Here is a 20757-nt window from a genome sequence, read left to right on the forward strand (position 1 = left end):
CAAGAGTGTAAGTAGAATACATTGAAATGCAGTGCTCTACTTGAAGTTTACTTTAGTTTCTTGATGTTTTCAACTGTTTGGAGAGGATCCATGGATTCTCTTGCCCTCTTCAACTCCTACTCTGTCTAAAACATCCATCTCATTTGATTTTAGAGTGCCAAAAACAGTTTCCTACCTTGCTCCATTGAGATCTCTGCAAGACTGAGCCTCATTCCCTGCACCCAAGATTTGCCTTTCATTAGAGCCCACAAACACATCATTTTATTCAATAAAACTCCTTTGCACCTATACCTAGCCTAAGATCAGCAGCTATATCAGTCATCTCAAGCCCTTAGTGATCATAACTTGCTGAGATTGACCCGGAGAGAGTCCTCTCCTGACCTGGTAGGGCTAGCTACCAGGTTGAGCGTGCTTTGATGTTGGCCCTGGATCCTACCTTTTCAGCCTAAGGTAAATCTAGGCACTAACAGATTGGTAACAAATTGTTGGTTTTCTCTTTCATTTGATTGGATTTGAATCTCACTCTCTTGGTAGTCAAAGGCTTGAATTTTAATGGTTTGTAGATGTACTATTGGAATATCTATCCCATGATGAACAATTATTAACTAAGAAGAAAAAGAAGAATTGATTTGGGTTTCCCCCCTTGTCGAGTTTTTCCTTAGCCCTTCCCTGGTATTTGACCAAAAATCTATGTGTCTCATTTTGGTTGGCTATCTTCTATTGTGAATTACTTTTTACTACACCTGAAGATGGATCATTTATTGCAAAAGGTGATAGGAGCCTCAATAATAATGGTGCTAGATGGTTTATCGAGCTATAATCAATTAGATATGCACCCAAAAAATAAATAAAAGTTAGCATTCACAACACCATGGGGTACATTCATGTATGATAAAACTCCCTTTGGATTGATGAATGTGGGGGTGACATTTCAAAGAGCCATGGAAATCTCTTTTACTCCTGGAGAAAGGGACGATTTTATAATTATTCATCTGGATGACATGACTGTATTTTCCAAATCAAATAAAAAACATGTAGATGATTTGAGACAAGTGTGCTTGAAGTGTAGGAATTTTGGCCTTCCTTTAAATCCTAACAAATTGTTCTTTCCTTTGCAAGAAGGAAAATTGTTGGAACACATAGTCTCAAAAAATGGTGTCAAAATTGATTCAAAAAAGGTAGAGGCTATATCACATATTAGTTCACCCCAAAATAAAAAGGAACTTCAGTCATTTTTAAGGAAGAATTCTTTTTTTCACTGATTCATCACAAATTTTGAAAAACTCCTAAAACACATAAAATGCATGCTCAATAAGAACAATGATGTGAGGTGGGCACTTGAATCTTGCATATGTTTTAAGAAAATCAAGAAGGAAATATTGTTGAAAATAATACTGAGAGGGGGGGGTGAATCAGTATTATCAAGTTCTTTTAACAAATCTTCCTTATTTACACTTTGAATTATTTTTGCATATCAGTACCATAAAATAATGAGCATGAACAAGAAAAACAGATAGTCACACCAAAGAACACCAGATATAAGGTGGAAACCCAATGTGGGTGAAAACCACCTGCTGCAATATGTCTCTATCTTCTTTCAAATTAGAAACTTTTGTTACAATGATTTTGTACTGGTGCAGTCCTTTACCAGTGCGCAGGCTGCAACCTGCAGAGAGCTACAACTCTCTCTCGTTTTCCAGTCTCTCCTGGAAGGGAGCTACAACCCCCTACTTCTTTTCTTTCAAGGACCACTTTTCATAAATTTTCAAACTCGATCCAACAACAACATTGAAGCTCATAATCAAACAACCTTCTGAATCACCCAATCACCAGATCCATACATATACAGTGATATTATGAGAGTTATCAACCAGATCTAGTACATAAAGATAAGTCATTAATCATGTTGATATCTGAACTCAATACCAGTAACCAAACATCAGTTATGCACCCAAAACCCTGCAGAATAGTCAAAGGCAGTTAAAGCAAATTTTAAGCAAGGATCGCAACTTCACTGGTATAGATCTGCGGATATCTGTACTACCTCCGCACCTGCCCCTTCTGTGGCGCCACGACCACCGCACCTGCGCCTTTTGTGGCGCCTCCGCACTGCGCCTTCTGTGGCGCCTCTGCACTGCGCCTTCTGTGGCACCTCTGCACTGCGCCTTCTGTGGCGCCTCCGCACTGCGCCTTCTGTGGCGCCTCTGTGGCGTCTCCGCACTGTGTCTTCTGTGGCGCCTCCTACTGCGCCTTCTGTGGCGCCTCCGTACTGCGCCTTCTGTGGCGCCTCTGTGGCGTCTCCGCACTGCGTCTTCTGTGGCGCCTCCGCACTGTGCCTTCTGTGGCGCCTCCGCACTGCGCCTTCTATGGCGCCTCTATGGCGTCTCCGCACTGCGCCTTCTGTGGCGCCTCTGTGGCGTCTCCGCACTGCGCCTTCTGTGGCGCCTCTGTGGCATCTCCGCACTGCGCCTTCTGTGGCACCTCCGCACTGCGCCTTCTGTGGCACCTCTGTGGCGTCTCCGCACTACGCCTTCTGTGGCGCCTCCACACTGCGCCTTCTGTGGCGCCTCCGCACTTCTGCAGCTGCAGCGCTCGAGAGATCACCCTTCACAGATTCGCTTTCAACTTCCCTTTCATAGATCAAACTTTTAAAATAATAACCCAATATTTCAGATCTTAAGATATTCGATTTGCAAGAATGAATTAGCCAAGTGATCTCCTTTGCTTTATATAGGCAAGCTTCTTCCTAAAATCATGGATCAATACCATAGATAACCAATAAAAGGGGCCCAAAAACATGGGGCTCAATAATACCAAGGACTAACCACCATGGACCAAAGGTAAGTTCTCCAACATATACACACTTTTGACGAGGTACCATGGTCCAAAACCATAGGTTCAAATACAAAGGACTAACTACCATGGACCAAAGGTAAGTTCTCCAACATGAAAGTGCGTGAACTCTTTCTCTACATGAAATAAACTTTTCTCTACATGAAATAAACTTTTCTCTGCATAAAAGTGCATGAACTTTTCTCTACATGAAATAAACTTTTCTCTGCATATAAGTGCATGAACTTTTCTCTACATAGAATAAGCTTTTCTCTGCATATAAGTGCGTGAACTTTTCTGCACTATAATTTATCATCTGAGATGAGTGGGTTGCCATCAAGTACAACATATGTGTCATAAAGCCATACCAGAATCATAATGCCAACAAATATGGAAGCCCTGGACTTGGAAATTATAGATTTTTAAAAATAATTCTATATTTTTTCTTTTTCTTCTAAGCACATAATAGCCACAATCCTCCTATAAAAGAATCAAGAAGGGTATGAGAATCCCATATCATTTTTCAATTGCCATTGTGAGACACAAATCTAAACTATATCATTCTAGAGAAACATGTGTATGTTGTGTTGAAAGAATTCAAATAGTTTAGAGAGTATGTGCTCCATTCGAAAGTGATAGCATATGTTCCATCGATGGCACTAAAGGAGATTCTCATGAAACCTGAAAGTGATGGTGGATAATGGAATTTGATAGCTAAGGTCAAGGAGTATGATGTGGAGATAAAACCTAAAAACTCATGAAAGGTTAGGGATTAGCTAAAATTATCATTGAGTCAAATCATGTAGCACTTGGGATGTGCGCCAATGAATATATTTGTAACATCTGTGTAGAGGAGAATCCACAAGAACCTCCTTCTTCATACTAAGACAACGCAAAATAACCTATTCATTATGGGGTAGAGAATCCATTAGAACCTCTCATTCTAGTAGGAAGGAATCCATAACAACCCTTCCTAAAGGGTCTTTTAATGTTTCAGAACTGCATTTGGTATTAGGACATAATATTCTTCCTGCAAAGTTTATAATGTCATCACAAGCTATCCAAAGCCAAATCCAGATCCTTGAAATCGAGAGTAATCAAGTATTATATTATAGATGAAGGTTTGTATTTGAAACACCTTTCTAGTGTCATGCTTACACATGTCATTGGAGATCAAACATAGGAGATTACTTCATAATTTCATTGTGGAGCATGTGGAGGCCATCAAGCATGTAAATTCATAACATACATGATTTTGAAACTTGGTTAGTGTTGACCCTCTCTTTGTAAGGATACCAATGTAGTTCTTAGAGCTTGTTCTGAATGCTAGATGTTCGTGGGAAAGAAAAAACTAAAATAAATTCCATTAAATCATTAAATTTCAACCTACTTTTCAATAATGGGGATTATACTTCATTTGAGAGATACATCCTAACTCAAGTACTCAAGACTGGTATATCCTCATAGCCACTAATTATTTCACCAAGTGGGTGGAATCCATTCTAACTCATAAGGTTGATAAGAAAGTGATTGTCACATTCCTCAAAGATTACATTCTTTCGAGATTCAGGTGTTCCAAAAAGTTGGGCTTAGATAATAGCTAGGCTTTCAAGTCATCTAGGATGATGCAATTATGTGAGGACTAAAGCATAGAATTGGTGCACTCCATAGCTTAATATCTCCAACACAATGGGTTAGCATAATCCTCAAAAAGAAATATTATAAGAATAATCAAAAGGATGTTGGACATAAATAAAAGGAACTAATATACCAATCTCAAATATACACTCTAAGTAGAAATAATTAACACTAAAAAACCCATCAATACATCTCCTTATCAATTGTTGTATGGTATATATGTTTTTTTTACCATGAACCTCACCCTATCAGTAATGAATTTACTGTACGAAGAGGACTTGGACACCAATCTAATGAAGAAAAGAATATATCGAGATACAGATTTGAAAAAAAAAACTCTAGTTAGAACTAAAGCTTACCAAAAACAATGAAAGTTATTTTTGACAAAATAGCAAAGGAAAAAATCTACAAATAGGAGATTTAGTAATGAAGTGGGGACTCAATCCAAGTATACAAAGGAAAGAACCAAAAATTTAAACCTCTAGATTGCTCCATTCCGATTACATAAAGTCCAAGATAACAACGCTTTTCAGCTTGAGACTCTCAATGGAGATTTCCTTGGGAATAATTTCAATGGTAAGTTCCTAAATAATTTCTTCAGTCAAGTTATTCATGTCAAAAAAATTAGAAAAGAAAGAGTAAAATATTTTTTTCAAGAATTTCATTGCAAGAATTTCCCTTTCAATGTGGCTACTTTCATGTTTTCAGCAAGAAAGTTTTTTTCTTTTTTTATACATCTGGTTCATGAGCACCCTGGTCAGTGAGTGATCGCTACGTCCACAGAAAAATCTGGGCGATAGCTAGGCTAAATCGCCCCTCGGCCTACTACAAGACCTGACCCCAAGGGCTTCGGGTGGATTAAACCCTATGACCTCCTGATGGTGAGGCATGGTTTTTTACCAACTGAGCTAACCCTTGGGGCTTCAACAAGCAAGTTAGAAGATGAAGAAAATAATTTTGTTCGAAAAAAAACCATAACCAAAAATGGGTACTGGCATTGCAAGTTCGTAGCGGGCTACAGGGGCTCGTTGTCCCCAATGGAGCCAATGCTAATGTGTAGATGCACCATCCCTGAAATATTTTTGTTTGCAAGCTCAAAATATCCAAGGGGAATGTATTATCAAGAGGTTCTAATGGGATTTTCCCAGTAGGAACCGAGAATGAGCAAACACACCAAGCAAACACTAAGGAGGAAGCACCCTAGAAAATCCTCATTTAAAGAAGATAAAACAATAATCTAGGAAGAAAAATGAAAATGGTGGATAGAAGTTGGGATCATATGGAGCTATTATAGGAAAATATAGAGGGTATGAAAATGGAACACAGAGATATGAACACAAAAAAAACAATATAAGATATTTCCTAACCAAAGATGAAACAATAGTAAAATTCCTCAATAATATGCCCAAGGAGGATATTACAAAGGCAAAAATTGATAGGTCTAGGTTATTTTCAAGTGCTAATAAAATGAGAAGGAAGAAAAGGTTGGTAAAAATAGTGGATAAGAGGGCATGGATACTCTTAAAATACATGCAGAGCTTCAAAGAGATATATGGAATTATAAAAAAGAGATTCCCACCACCCTTTGATGGAAATGGAGATATATGATCCAGGGAGGCCCTATTGAAAAGTTTTATGGAGATATGACCATGATAATAAAGGCCTTAGGGAAGATGATTATATACTCTAGGGAAAATATATTGTGAACATATATGCAGACTATTTTTAAATCTTATTTATTTTGAAGGCCATTTTCAAGGAACAAGGTCCAGTTGATTATGATGCAATCAGAGAGTTAGATGGATCCATTTGAGATGCATAAAAATGTGATATTATGTTTGGAAAATAATATAAGGGGGTGATATACCTCTACAAATTATATACTCAAAGGCCTCCCACCCAATCCCCAACTAGAGAAGTTGTGCCTCAAATTCTCCAATGGAGGTAGGATCGAGTTTAAGGGCACTTGAGAAACAACAAAAATAACTACAGGTGCTATCTTAGCTAAGGAAACCCCCACCAATGAATTGATGAAGGTGAGGCGCAAGCTTTTAGATTGTTCCAAAGCATGAGAAAGAAAGAGTTCATGTACATAAGGAAGAGAAAAAGAGAATCCAACTATAGCTAAGATGGGGTGGGGTCCATACTACAACTGGAAACATTCTCGCACCCTACAGTTGGAAACTTCTAGAATAAATTAGCTATAAAATAATTGGTGGTTTTGTAAATATTCCTAATGGTTATTGAATACCACTATTGGTTTAGGGATAAAGTGTTGGGTATAGATAATCGATATATAGGCTTCATTCTGATGTAATAAAGGGAGAAAAACTATGAAGTAAGGAAGCTTTGTATATTTTTTTTCTAGAAATTTTTGGGATATTCTCAAGATATTGTAAGGGGGGAATTTTAAAGGATGTCTTGGGCTGTCAGTGCTCTTTTCCATTTAATTCTAAAAAATATCTTGTAATTTGATTTTTTCTAAATATTAATATAACTGCAGAAGGTTTTCCATGGAAGATCATATCGTAAACGTGATGTTTGTATGGAATCTGAATGTAATTGTGAATTAAAGAGAAAATTGAATCTGCGAGATTTATTTCTATAATTTTTGTGAATTTTATCGAGATTTCATCAAGTATCTTTGTTGTTTTGGTATAATTTCACATGGGTTGGAATAAAATGTCATAATTTCAAATTATTGTGTTTCCTATAGTTGAATTCTTAACTTCTCAATTGTGTATTTGATATCAATACGCTAAGAATGAATTATTAATTGCTCACCTTAGTTTGATCAAATATGTTCTTCACATTTTCTAATTTCTCATTAAAACCCTAAGTCAAACCCAAGGTATATTATTGCTCTAACTTGAAAGCATGTAGAAAGTATACCCAACAACATACTTATAGATTGTTCATACTTCCATCACTAAATTTGTTGGCAGCAATGTTTAATACATTGAGGGGAAGTGAATTAGTATTAAAGCTAACTTTAACTTTTCATGTCAATTTATATATTCACATTCAAACAAAGAAACCATTCATGTGATAAATAACAACACATGTTTAATATCAATATAGATCAACATATGAACACACACACCATGAGCAACATACACATGAGACACAAAGGTTTAACATGGAAACCCTTTTGGGAGAAAAACCCCCAAAGCTTATTTGTCATTCTTATGTAAGTAAGAGCTCCTACTCTATTAAATCAATCTTTTTTTGTGAGCCACCACCCACAGGAATCACCAACTCCCTTTAATTGTTTGTTATCACCCTCTAGCAAGAAGCCCCAAATCCCTTCTTCTACATGCACCTAATCAGCTTACCAGAAGCACCAGATTCATGGATTTTTTACAAGAACCAACTTACAGCTCCTTGGATTTATGTAAGAACCAAATTGTAGGAGGCACCAATGTCCAAGCTTTCTTCACATACCCACTAAGACGGAATCACCAACTCCCTATTTTGTAGGCCCCAACCCACACTCAAAATGGAACTAATACACATTGTAAATGGAAGGCTCTTTTCATATTTTAAGCTCTTTTTTTCCTCTACCATCGGCCCTTTCTTCTTCTCAACAACTGTCATTCATAATCAAAAACATACACTCATACTTGGCCCTTGCAACACTTTGTATTTTCCACACTTTCGTCATTTTACTGCATCATACAATCTGGTCATTCTTAGCCCTCTATACCATAAGCACACTTGACCTCTTACAATAGCTTATGCACACTATTGGCCTCTCTCTGTAGCTCAACCACATTCAACCTTCTCTTAGTAGCACAATTACAAAAATTGCTCCACTCAAATCAATCAACAATGTTGTTATAGACATATTTGGGCACTGCAACCCCAATCACATATGTCCATAAGCCAAGGGCCTCTAAACCTCTAAAAGTGTTGTTTCATACCCTAAAGGAACAAGGTTAGCTGATTACATCATTTCCCAGAAGTTCTCCCTGAAAAACTGCTCATAATTGGTCAAAACTGGACCATTTCACCTGCTCCATGGTTAGGGTGCAACGCATCTCACCTATTGCACATGGGGGGTGTGATGCATACTTAAAATCCCTTCTATAGGGTGTGATGGGTGAGAGTGGACAAATGGCAGAGGCAGTTTGCTAGGTGGAAACCCAGAGAATATTTTAGAAACTGCTCATTTGACACTTGCCTCTCTGAATTCGCCTAGGGATGAGTAAGAGATCATGAAATCTCCAAATGGAACAAAGAACTATCAGTGAAATTCCACTAATAAAAATCCCAAAAGCAAACTCACCCATTTGCAAATATCTATATATGGATCCCTCATCCTAGATATCCAGAGGCTGGAATTTTGTAACTTGTAAGGAAGTGTTGTTGGTTTCTCTCTTAGACATTGTATTGCTGGGTGATCTAGCTTTTCATGAGGTGAATAGGGCTTTCATGCTGGGAGGATGGAGTTGGATCAGGCCACTAGGTTGTAATCCTCTCTTCTACTACTTCTATCAGTAAATCTATTTGAGCTTTCCTCCATATTCTTGTATATTTCTGAATCTTGTATTGGTGTATGCATTTGTATGGTTAATATACATCTAATCCTATATTTTTTATGGTTATAGATCTCTATGCTTTGATGGTATTATGCTGCTTTGACTCTATAGGTGTTCTTTGAAGTGGGACAAGTGAGGAAAGAGTGGTGAATCTCTATCAAAGGAGGGAGGAAACAAGAAAGGAACCAAGCGAAAGACTGAGGTTGGTACTTTCTTCTTCTCTCTCATCTATCTCTCATAAAGGAAAACACAAGTAACTTTAGTTTGTTTATTTCTAAGATAGCTACCCGTCTTAGTGGGACTAGCAGCTCTGTGGACACTAGTTTTCTCGCAAACAAAATGGTGACTGAACTAGGAATCGAATAGTTTGATTGTTAGTTGCTGTTGTTTGCTTTATAAACTACAAACGGAGCCTAAATTTAAGCCAGCTAGCCTTCGAACTACTTTTGCTATGCAACTGCAAAGTAGATCAACGCTGCTTCAGTCAATATCTGTGTTAGTTTATGAACTGAACATCTGACTTGAAAACATCCTAAGTGCCTTGGTGGTAGCTCAATTAACCTCATTAGATCATCCCCTATACTTTGTGTTTACTGCCTATCATTAGCTCAACTTAAATCCATGAACTTAGCTACAAACTGTGAGTGAAAACCAAGCTCAGTCTCATCCCTGGACCATCACACTGTCTCTCATTGGCAACCTGGATGCATCACACCTCCCGTGTGTTGCAGGTGAGATGCATCCCTATTTCCCTATGTTACAAGTGCGATGATTCAGTGAGACTGTTTCTTCCTCCAGATTTTGGTCTTTTCTTCATTGTCTTCAACTTTATTCAGTAGTTTTGTTGTCTATGATAAATACATTACTATTGAAACCTCCTTCCTTTGAATTATTCAACATCCATTGATAAATAATTGTGAATTTTTTTTATGTATTTTTCATCATTTACAGTTCTCCCTTGCAAAAAGTAGCTTAATCGAACTGTTGTCCTGTGATTTGAAAGTCTCGCAAGTGTCATTTTCAGTCAAAGAAAAAAGTGTCGTAAAGTATTCCTCTTTTAGATAGTCGATTACACTTTTTCTATTGTATTTGATTTGAATCATCAATTCTTTGAAGTGTCGAAAGTAGTTTTCAAGTCGAAATTGAAAGCGTCGTCTTAGTCTTCATTTTGTTTTTGAATAAGAAATTGCTAAAGTGTCACTTTGAGAAAAGATAGTTCAGATCTATACTTGGTTTTCTTTTTGTCATTCTCACATTAAGGAAACTAAAAAACAAATACATGCATGTGCATTTTCATTTAGACTGCATGCAGAAATTGATTTAGGACAATGCATCTTAGTGTGTGCTCTCTGCTCTATGTTGAAAGATTTTTTACTTCTCTTTCCTTAGTAGCTTGGATTTCATTGCAAAAATAAAGTAAACGACTGTTTATCATCTTAGATTGCATATTTAGGAATTGTATATCTACATCACGTGGTGAACCTTAAAGGAAAAATTCTTAAGAAAGATCAACTATAAAATAAACCTCAATGAACATAAAAACACTTTGGAACCTAATGAACAACATCTAGAAGTCTAGGCTAGAGATGTATTATGGCATCGTAAAGCCTGATAACTATCATTTTCATCGTAGGTTGGGTGATTCCTCCTCTTAGATACGACAAGTGCCAGTACGAACTTGTGCTCCCACGTACCGTCAAGTATATATTAGGATACCTGTTGAGCTAATTTATGTTCCAAAATTAGCACAAGTATTTACTTATCAATCCGGGTTTGTTTTATTCTTAGAGGCAAATCACTATTTGTGAAGATCTAATATAATCAATTCTTGAAAGATAAATGATTAAAACTAAGAGGAAATATATCTTAAAACTCTTGATTCAATCAGCTTAAAAGAGGAAACATTGAAAGAGTTCTTGACTCAAGAAATCTACTTCCACCTCAAGTATTACTTCATGAATTAGAGATTATAATCAAAAACTCAAGATGCATAAATCATACATGAAAAAGGCTCTTAACTTAAGAGACACTTAAAGCTTTCCATAATAACTCATTCATCTCAAGATATAAATCTAAATGGAAACAAACCATTTGCATGTAAACAAAAGAGACTAATTCTAATTCACCATTTCATAGAGAGAATGCCCAACTTGAACACTTGTTTCCCAACTCAATTAGATGATGAATAAACCATTAACAAATGAAATCAATCACTATTCATAACCATGATACAATCTGAAATAAGACTTTGAAAAACTAAAGCTATCATCAACCAGATCTGCAATGAAATAAAACTAGTCTAACTTGTAAGTGTACTTAGCTTGGAGTGGGGGCCCTCCACCCTTGCCTTACACACTTATGAAGATGATATCAGAAGCTTTATATCAGCCAAACATCCATGTATTGATCAGCAAAATGAAAGTAACACAAGTCTCCAACTTAAGTCTTCACACCAAAAATATTACAGCATAAAAGTATCATATGTCAAGTGTGTTGAGCCATCAAAGTGTGGCTCTTAAATAATGAGTTCATGAAACCAACTGATCTAAAATCACTCTAACAATCATATCTACTTTAGTCCACCTATCCAAGTCGAATCCACCTTCCTCATCCCAAGAAATATGACTAATATCTTGGAATCCCAAAACAGCCCTATTTAGATGGGATTTCTGGATGACTAGTCATGATTGACTAGCTCCAAAAAGGCATAATAAAGCTCGATCTGGTTGAACCAAGCATAGGTGGCTTGGTCCTAGTTCCCAAGCTTTCCATTCATGCATCCCATTCGTGCTAAGGTGGCCTGCATCCATATCAACCATAAAGTGATTACGGGAATTTCTAATATTGCCAAAATTGCACTTAAAATCAAACTTTTATAAAAACTCTAGAAATTGACAAATTAAAGTTAAATACCTGATTATACTTCAAATATTCATTAAAATGAGATGGATGAAGTGAAAATGAAGGATAAATGGATAGTTAGATAAGTTTCTCAAAGCAAAAAGAAGATCAAAACTAAGGCCCAACATCTCTCCCTTGCTTATGTTCAAGCATGTCCCCATGCTTGCTTGCTTCTCTTGGATCTTCTGCCCTCTGAAGTAGATGTTGTACCTGTATCTGCACCTCTGTTCACACAATCAAAATCTGTTCCCTGCTCAACCTTTAACATTGCTGTTTTTACCTTCTGTTTTTCATACTTGGCTTTCCACATGTTTTTGTCCTTCAACCAATTAAATGTCTGTTTGGAAAGTAGCTCATTCCTTCTTTTTAACCTGCTTATCTCTTCCTGCAATTTTTCATTGGTTTTTTTTACCAGCTGAGCAATATCCTTTTTGTGTGTTTTATTTTCTGTTTTCAATTGTTTTTCCACAATTTTACTTATCTCTAGCTGCTCAGTCAAGTCTTTGATTTTAGCCAAGTCAATTTCTTTCTCCATATCTTGTGTGGTTTTTATTGCATTGAAAGGTTGGTTCTACCCGATTTGTCATTATGTCTGTGAACCAATCAATGTAATCTTCTGTGGTTACTAACTTCATTTTGAACAAAAATTATGATTATTGTTTTCAAATGAAAGCTTAGTAGCGACGGGGCTTACCTTCCTTCTCTGACCACTTTACCCTGTTTTGATGCTGACCTCCTTAACCTCTGCTGTCTTTCCTCTGCCCAAACTCTGTTTTAGATTCCCTGTGTAAGGCAAACAATCAGCTGAATATGCTTTACTAACACATTATCCTCTGTTTTGTTTTTGAAGAAAATATATATATCTTAAGTAATAATCATGTTTCCTTGAATCAATTAACATGTATTACAAAAATTTTGCTCTCTGCCTCTCAACAAATCTTCAAAAACATATCTCTGCTCTCTGCCTCTCAACAAATCTGCAAAAACATATGGACAAATGACTGTATATAATATACAAATTTCTCTCGGCCTCTCATGAAAATTTGATTATATCACAGCAAAGTGTTCTGGCCTCTCACTAATTCCTCAAAAATAATGACTGTATGCAAGCAAATAGCTCTCGGCCTCACCGATTTCTCAAAATGATGACTGTATAAAAACAAACAAATAGCTCTCGACCTTGTAAATTCTTCAAAAACGATGACTGTATACACAATATACTCTCGGCCTCAAACGAATTCTCAAAAGAATGATGACTATATAAACAACTAATTGTTCTCGGCCTTGTGAATTTCCATCGTTTTTGTCAAACAAGATAACTGTGTAAACAAAAATGCTTGCGGCCTCAAATAAATTTTCATCGTTTTTTTCATATACTTTGACTGTGTAAATAAAATGCTTGCGGCCTCAACAAATTCTCATTGTTTTTCAAACAAATTTACTGTGTAAATGCAAGGTTATAACCTAGAGGTCTCATCACAATCGCTCACCTCTTTTCCTCACTATTTATACCACACAAATTCTCAAAATAAATAAAACACAGAGTCCATAAATCCTCGGTCTCAAGTGACAAACAATGCAAAGTCGGCTTTTAACTAGGATTTGCAGTCAATACAACACGTTTGCAGACAATCCTGGCATTTCAATGGCACAAATATATGTATATATAGGCGCACAATGAAGCATGAATGCGTTTGACTCGTTTACATCCACCCTACAGCATTCCTCTGTTCTTTTTGACAGTCCTCACGGCATATACCAATGCGCACTCTGTTTATAACTCACACATATAAACAATAGTTCTTCCAGTCTAATACAATGCATTCACAACACTTTTTCTGAGCAACCATGCATATATTCGTGTGCGCATATATGACAACCATGACCTCGGCGTTTTCTGTGACTGCCACTATGATCTATGCATACCAAACAATTGCATTTATGCCGACGGCTAAAACCTAGCGCGCAGGTCGACAAGTGTAAATGCAACGAGTGCAAATGGCGGTTTCAACTAGCAACGGGTATGGCACTCTTTATTGCACTCGGTGTTCAACAACCTCCGCACTATATGCATCGAATCACTGGACTGCCACCGTGTTATGCATGCATATTAACCTTTTTAAATGCCGGTGATTTTTACCATAAATTCACACCATAATCTACGCATTACAAACTGGTCAATCCATCCATACACGCAGTAGACTTGGGGTTATCCCGGATTTAGAGTTACCTGGCTGTCACTGGCCGCGTGGGATGCAAACAAACACTCAAATCCCTCCTTCCTCGGTCAGTCGAACTGGTGTGATTCCAAAACTCGGCTTCCTCTGCTCATTTGACTCGGATTTCTTCTTTAAAATCGCCTCAATACACTTTTTTTCCTTTGGCTATGCTGCGGCTTCAAACACGATTTTCTGAGCTATGGCAATGAGGATTTGTGATTTGAATAGCGCATGGAAGGTTGATTTATGACCGTTTCACTACTGTACCCTGCGTTGCATTCATTAGTGTTGTTATGGGTTATCGTTTTGTTTATTGCTGCGTCCTTCGTTGATTATGGCCACCATCGTGCGTCTTCATTGCAATGACATTTGCATATAATCTCATTACTTGGCCGCAACACTGCTGTTTGATTATTATCATATGGCTGATTGCAATAATGTGCCAAATACATCCCTTGTATTCCATATGATATGCGCCCAAATTTGCACTTTGAATATCATAGGTTTGCATTGGAAATTTATATGCCATGATGTTTGTTTAAATACCATGTTTCTCCGCTATCATTCTCTAATGCATACGGCCTTCACCTTATATCATTCCTTTGCAACGCATATTCTTTGCTATGATAACCCTCGGCCCTTTGTAATGTTACATGAATTTTAATATGCGCATTTGATTTGTATATTCATACCTTATACCTCATGTTATATGCGCATTTGATTTGTAATGTTATATGCACATTTGATTTGTACATATACCTTACACCGTGTAGCGTATGCGCATTTGATATATATATATATATGTGATATTCCCTTTATAACATATATACCTTATACCATTAGTTCCTTTTTGATATGCGCATTTTATATTCCTTTTTTTAATATATATGTTAATGATATATGTGTATGTTACATTCCCTTTTGTAACATATATTCCCTTTGTAACATTATTAGGTTATGTTCATTTGAAATAACTTTAGCACATTCTTTTTATAACATAGCTTTTATAATTTTAAAAATGACCATTGGGGTCATGTTTTAAAATTATAACCATTCTAATGCTCTGAGTTCATGTGCAGGTGAGAAAAATGGTCCCAGTTTGATCTTTTTGCATTTAAGGAAAATATCTAGGGAAATTTTTATGTGAATGAAATGAAATGGAATATGAATAGGGAATGTAGGGTATATACTGGGAATGAATATCAATGAATATTTGCAGATACTAACTTCAATTAAATCAAAACTAGAAGTTTCTAAAAAAAATTTGAATTTCAAGCACAAAATGGCTATGAATATACTCCCTTGAATGCTGTTTGTACAGGTGGAATGTTGAATGCTGTTTGTTCAGGTGGAATGGAATCCAAAATGTTGTGGATAGTAGACTTTTATTACTGCTCCTTGTTCACTATGCTCTGCTTCTTGAATTGTTCAGGTCCCTTTGAATAATGTTTTCATTTCAGGTCCCTCTGCAATGCTTCTGGTATATTGTGTCGGTTCTGTTCTAGTTCTGCTGCAACAAGTTTGCTTCAGGTCCCACTGCAATATTATTTTATCTCAGGTCCCTCTGCAAATGCTTCTGGAATAATTTGATCTGCTGCAACTAAGTTTGCTTCAGGTCCCACTGAATAATGTTTCAACTCAGGTCCCTTCAGGTTCTGCTGCAACAAATTTGCTTCAGGTCCAAAGTGATCAACATAATACCTTAGCTGTGACAGCTAAAAGCTTGCTACAAGACTCTCCCTTGTTGAATGTTTGACTTGTCCTCAAGTCAATTGTGGAAAGGTCCTGCATTGAAATGATGTGAGAATAGTAAAACAAGAATAGTGAATTCATAGAGTCCAGGTTTCCCTGGTTTTCCCCTATGAATTCAAGTTTGCATGGTGCCAGTTGCCTGGTTTTCACCAACAAACCAATTATTTTTTTATGTTTTGTTTTTTTTCATATATGTTTTTCTCCCTTTTTTTATGTTTTTTTTTTATTTTTTTTATTTTTTTATTTTTCCGAACTGGAAGATGGCAGAGCCATAATTTCCAGTCCTGATTCTTCTACCAGTTGTTTCATGAATGTCTCTTTACTAATAGGCTGATGATAAACTTTCAGCCTATGACCATTTACAACACATGAGGTGGGGTGTAATGGAGTTGGGAAGTATGAAAAGCTTATGGAAATAGGTTATATTGAAGTCATAATGTAGTAGTCAGGTTGGACTTCAACATGCTTGGTCATGGAGCTTAACATACAATATGGATGATGAACAAATCATGAACAATATGAATTCAATATGAAAGGCTTCTTGGAGATTGATGTGACTTGACATGGTACTAAACTTGACTGCTTCTTCTAATGATTGTCTTCATGTCTTTTTGCTTTGATCTCGATCATTTTGTAGGGTTTGTTGATGTTGTTGGTCAATATTGAAGAGCAAGCTTCAAGAGTTTGAGTTTCATTGAATGAACTCAAGATCAGGTGTATCTTCACTTTTCCTTGACTTGAACATTTGTATTCACATTCTGAAATATGAATTTGATTTTGGAAAATTACTTCATCCATGGAGTTCACTCCTTCATTCTTCCTATGACCTGCAAAAACATAGCACTTTCCTGCAATACAACATTAGATGATGGAGGAAGAGAGTTGTACAGTCTCTCTTCTTCCAATATATATGTAAATCATTACAAGCATTGCTTAGAAAACAAGTCCAAATATGATAGACAAACATAATGCATTCATTTACCCCTTTGAGGAATGGTGGCCAGCCTAGACCTCCTAGTGGTATTTTGTTTACAAAATATTTGTTTGATATCCTATTAGAGTGATTCCAAAGCCAAGTTAAAGTGAATTCAGATGGCTACCTCCTGTATAAACAGGTTTTCAAAATGATATAAAATGATATGGTTTGATAAAGCTGTTTGTTAATTTTTAACTAGACCAATAATCACTATTTGAAGCGTAACTTCTTTGATAAAGATCAGATCAATGTGATTTCACTTGGATATTAAAGTAGATTCATTTTTGTATTTCCAGTAGAAACAGATTTTAAAAAGTTCTTAGGCTTGATATCACAAAATTGGTGATGAACAGACCTAGGAGGCAGAGTTTTACTATGTTGGTTTGAAGCCATACAGTCACTAAATGTGGCATAACTTTTTCATTTCACCTCCAAATGGGATGATTCAAATTGTGTCTTAAACTAGACTTGAAGATATATCTCCCATGTAAACAGGTTTTGAAAAGAAGATGATTTGGTATTTCAAATATGCCGATGAACAGTCAAGACCTAGGATTGTCACCATGCAGATTTTTCGACAAGCAGTTAGTATTTCAAGAATAACATTTTCATATGATACCTGATTGAAGTGATTCAAATTGATTTGGAAACTAGATTCAAAGGGCTATCTTCCCTATGAATTTCAGATAAAAATGTTTCCATTAGACACTTCAAATATAGGCTGTACTAACTCTGTTTTCAACATTTCACTTGAGACCTAGTTTTGATTTTGATCACATTTTTATTTATGATATGAATTGAGAACTTCAAAATGGATTTCAAAACTATATTTCAAGAGATATGTAAATAAACCATGATTTCAAAATGATCCTATATGGTTACCCAAAATAGGCTTGGTCTTACTGCATTTTACCATGTAGTCCTTTCAAATGAATATTGAACAATGATTTGAAGAAATTGTTTGAAACAAATTTATTATGGATGTCTTATTGTGAGTTCATTCTACTTGTTTATTGATTCTATTCTATCCTATTCTATTTTAACAAACTAATTCATTCTCTCAAGTATAAGAGAATTTCCAGTGCATCCATTTTCGTAACAAGATCATAAGTAAACTCATATCCAAATTTGAAAAGTATACTTTAATGAAATTTTGGACATGAAAATTTATTTGATCATAAAGATTTGATGAGAAAGAATGTTCAAGAATGGAGTAGTGTTGTAGCCTATTCTTTAACATCATCTTTTAGATCTTGTTGTTGAAAATGGATTTTGTAGTTTTTTTTTTTTTTTGATTTTATGTTTTTGTTGGGGGGTTTTGTTTTGGAAACCTAATTCTAGGATCTCTATTTCTAGGCCTAAAGAAACATAATTAAAGAAATGAAATGTAACTAATGTTTTTGTTTATTTTGGATTTTATCTCTCTATTGACTATGCCGATATTTTGCCTCCCCGGCAACGGCGCCAAAATGTTGAGCTAATTTATGTTCCAAAATTAGCACAAGTATTTACTTATCAATCCGGGTTTGTTTTATTCTTAGAGGCAAATCACTATTTGTGAAGATCTAATATAATCAATTCTTGAAAGATAAATGATTAAAACTAAGAGGAAATATATCTTAAAACTCTTGATTCAATCAGCTTAAAAGAGGAAACATTGAAAGAGTTCTTGACTCAAGAAATCTACTTCCACCTCAAGTATTACTTCATGAATTAGAGATTATAATCAAAAACTCAAGATGCATAAATCATACATGAAAAAGGCTCTTAACTTAAGAGACACTTAAAGCTTTCCATAATAACTCATTCATCTCAAGATATAAATCTAAATGGAAACAAACCATTTGCATGTAAACAAAAGAAACTAATTCTAATTCACCATTTCATAGAGAGAATGCCCAACTTGAACACTTGTTTCCCAACTCAATTAGATGATGAATAAACCATTAACAAATGAAATCAATCACTATTCATAACCATGATACAATCTGAAATAAGACTTTGAAAAACTAAAGCTATCATCAACCAGATCTGCAATGAAATAAAACTAGTCTAACTTGGAAGTGTACTTAGCTTGGAGTGGGGGCCCTCCACCCTTGCCTTGCACACTTATGAAGATGATATCAGAAGCTTTATATCAGCCAAACATCCATGTATTGATCAGCAAAATGAAAGTAACACAAGTCTCCAACTTAAGTCTTCACACCAAAAATATTACAGCATAAAAGTATCATATGTCAAGTGTGTTGAGCCATCAAAGTGTGGCTCTTAAATAATGAGTTCATGAAACCAACTGATCTAAAATCACTCTAACAATCATATCTACTTTAGTCCACCTATCCAAGTCGAATCCACCTTCCTCATCCCAAGAAATATGACTAATATCTTGGAATCCCAAAACAGCCCTATTTAGATGGGATTTCTGGATGACTAGTCATGATTGACTAGCTCCAAAAAGGCATAATAAAGCTCGATCTGGTTGAACCAAGCATAGGTGGCTTGGTCCTAGTTCCCAAGCTTTCCATTCATGCATCCCATTCGTGCTAAGGTGGCCTGCATCCATATCAACCATAAAGTGATTACGGGAATTTCTAATATTGCCAAAATTGCACTTAAAATCAAACTTTTATAAAAACTCTAGAAATTGACAAATTAAAGTTAAATACCTGATTATACTTCAAATATTCATTAAAATGAGATGGATGAAGTGAAAATGAAGGATAAATGGATAGTTAGATAAGTTTCTCAAAGCAAAAAGAAGATCAAAACTAAGGCCCAACAATACCACAATAGGCTATATCCTTTATCCTTAGAAAGTTGTGCCTGCCACCCTATCGATCGCAATACACTGAACACAGCATTCGAGAAGATTGGCTACTGTATGTAAAAAGTATTCTGTAGTTTGTGATTGGTTTGGTAATCCCTCTATCTAGATTTCTAGAGTAGTCATTTTTGTTCCTTTTTAGACTCCTTAAAAGAAAAGGTCCATCTGAGCATTTGTCACTTCAGGCTCATTAAAAATCGAAGGCGACTAGAGTCATCTTTAGGTTTTTCTCGACTCTTTAAAATTAAAAAAGGAAGTAGTGTCAAAGCGTCATAAAATTTATTTTAATTGGAATAACATCATTGTTCCCTCATTGATCTTAGGTTGAGAAAATAGAGTCCACCAATACGGTATTTCCCCTTGAGGGGGAATCCTAGTCCTTTCTCTTCTTGGGGAGATGTTGGTGCTCCACATATGGTTACATTGTCCCTTCCAAGACTCACAATTGGCCTGCCAGTATGGCTTTTCTCGACCTCTGTCATTCAAAACACCATAATTCCTCAACAATAAAATCAACAACCAAATGATACTGAAGTCACTCCCCCACCATCTACTTCATTTGTTTCTCCCTCTCCTTCTTCCTCTTCGCTTGGTGAAGCTAGTAACACTAAAAACCAAGTAACTAAGAAGAAGAAGAAAGGAAAGGAGAAGAAGAAGAAGAAGCCAATGACGAAAGGGGGCAACCATGCATCGTTTGGCGAAAATCCACACACTGCACCATCCAAACCTAAATTTCCATGTGTCATTTACAAAGGAGACCACTATCATTGAGATTGTCCTTACATCTCACGGATCTTAAGGGAATGGTCTCCCCACTTGCACAATCCAGTGTCTTCAACCTCTGATGATCATGTTGAGAGCACACCATCAACTAGTGAAAATGAAGTCAATGGACAGAAAGGAAGATCTAAATTTCCTTGTAGAATGTGTGAAGGTGATCATGCCCTCCACCATTGTCCTTTCCTGGACGAAGCTAAAAGAGTCTTGGATAACCATCCTGCTTCACCGCAGCGACTTCCTCCTGGATACAAGAAACTCTTACCGAGTCCATCGCTAGTTGAAAATCTGACTGAC

This window comes from Pinus tabuliformis, chromosome 1_2 (assembly GCF_031772625.1).
Source record: "Pinus tabuliformis cultivar Carrire ecotype Pingquan chromosome 1_2, CPIR1, whole genome shotgun sequence".
Classification (NCBI taxonomy): domain Eukaryota; kingdom Viridiplantae; phylum Streptophyta; class Pinopsida; order Pinales; family Pinaceae; genus Pinus; species Pinus tabuliformis.